Source organism: Branchiostoma belcheri, unplaced genomic scaffold (assembly GCF_001625305.1).
Source record: "Branchiostoma belcheri isolate BF01 breed outbred unplaced genomic scaffold, Haploidv18h27 scaffold82, whole genome shotgun sequence".
NCBI lineage: Eukaryota > Metazoa > Chordata > Leptocardii > Amphioxiformes > Branchiostomatidae > Branchiostoma > Branchiostoma belcheri.
This window is the reverse complement of record NW_017804487.1, coordinates 277,057-277,492: the sequence shown is the minus strand read 5'-3', so window position 1 is coordinate 277,492 and position 436 is coordinate 277,057. Positions and strand designations below refer to the sequence as shown.

The window sequence follows — 436 nt, the reverse complement described above, 5'->3', positions numbered from 1 at the left end:
TGGCGAGACTAGCGGGTGGAACTGTCTTTTCACGGCCAGAGATCGCTTCTGTGCCGATGGGCACCTAGAGTCTACCGCCTTGAGGAAATGTATATTGTATGAAAGGCTTCTTACTACGTGTAGTTGCTGTAGTTCCTGTAGTTGGAGTATCAGGTCTTGTTTTGGCGAGACTAGCGGGTGGAACTGCCTTTTTTCACGGCCAGAGATCGCTTCTGTTCCGATAGGCACCTACAGACCACCGCCTTGAGGAAAGGTATATTGCATTAATGGCTTCTTACTACGCGTAGTTGCTGTAGTTCCTGTAGTTGCTGTAGTTGGGGTATCAGGTCCTGTCTTGGCGAGACTAGCGGGCGGGACCGTCTTTTTTCACGGCCTGGGATCGCTTCTTTGCCGATAGGCAATTATAGTCTACCGCCTTGAGGAAAATTATATTAGA

The 436-nt window shown here is 49.3% G+C and overlaps 1 protein-coding gene across 1 annotated transcript in view; it reads left to right on the top strand.

Annotated features, from left to right (window-relative positions):
• LOC109486629 overlaps window positions 1-436 on the top strand; it is a 24,531-nt gene that overhangs the window by 18,284 nt on the left and 5,811 nt on the right. The window lies entirely within an intron of this gene.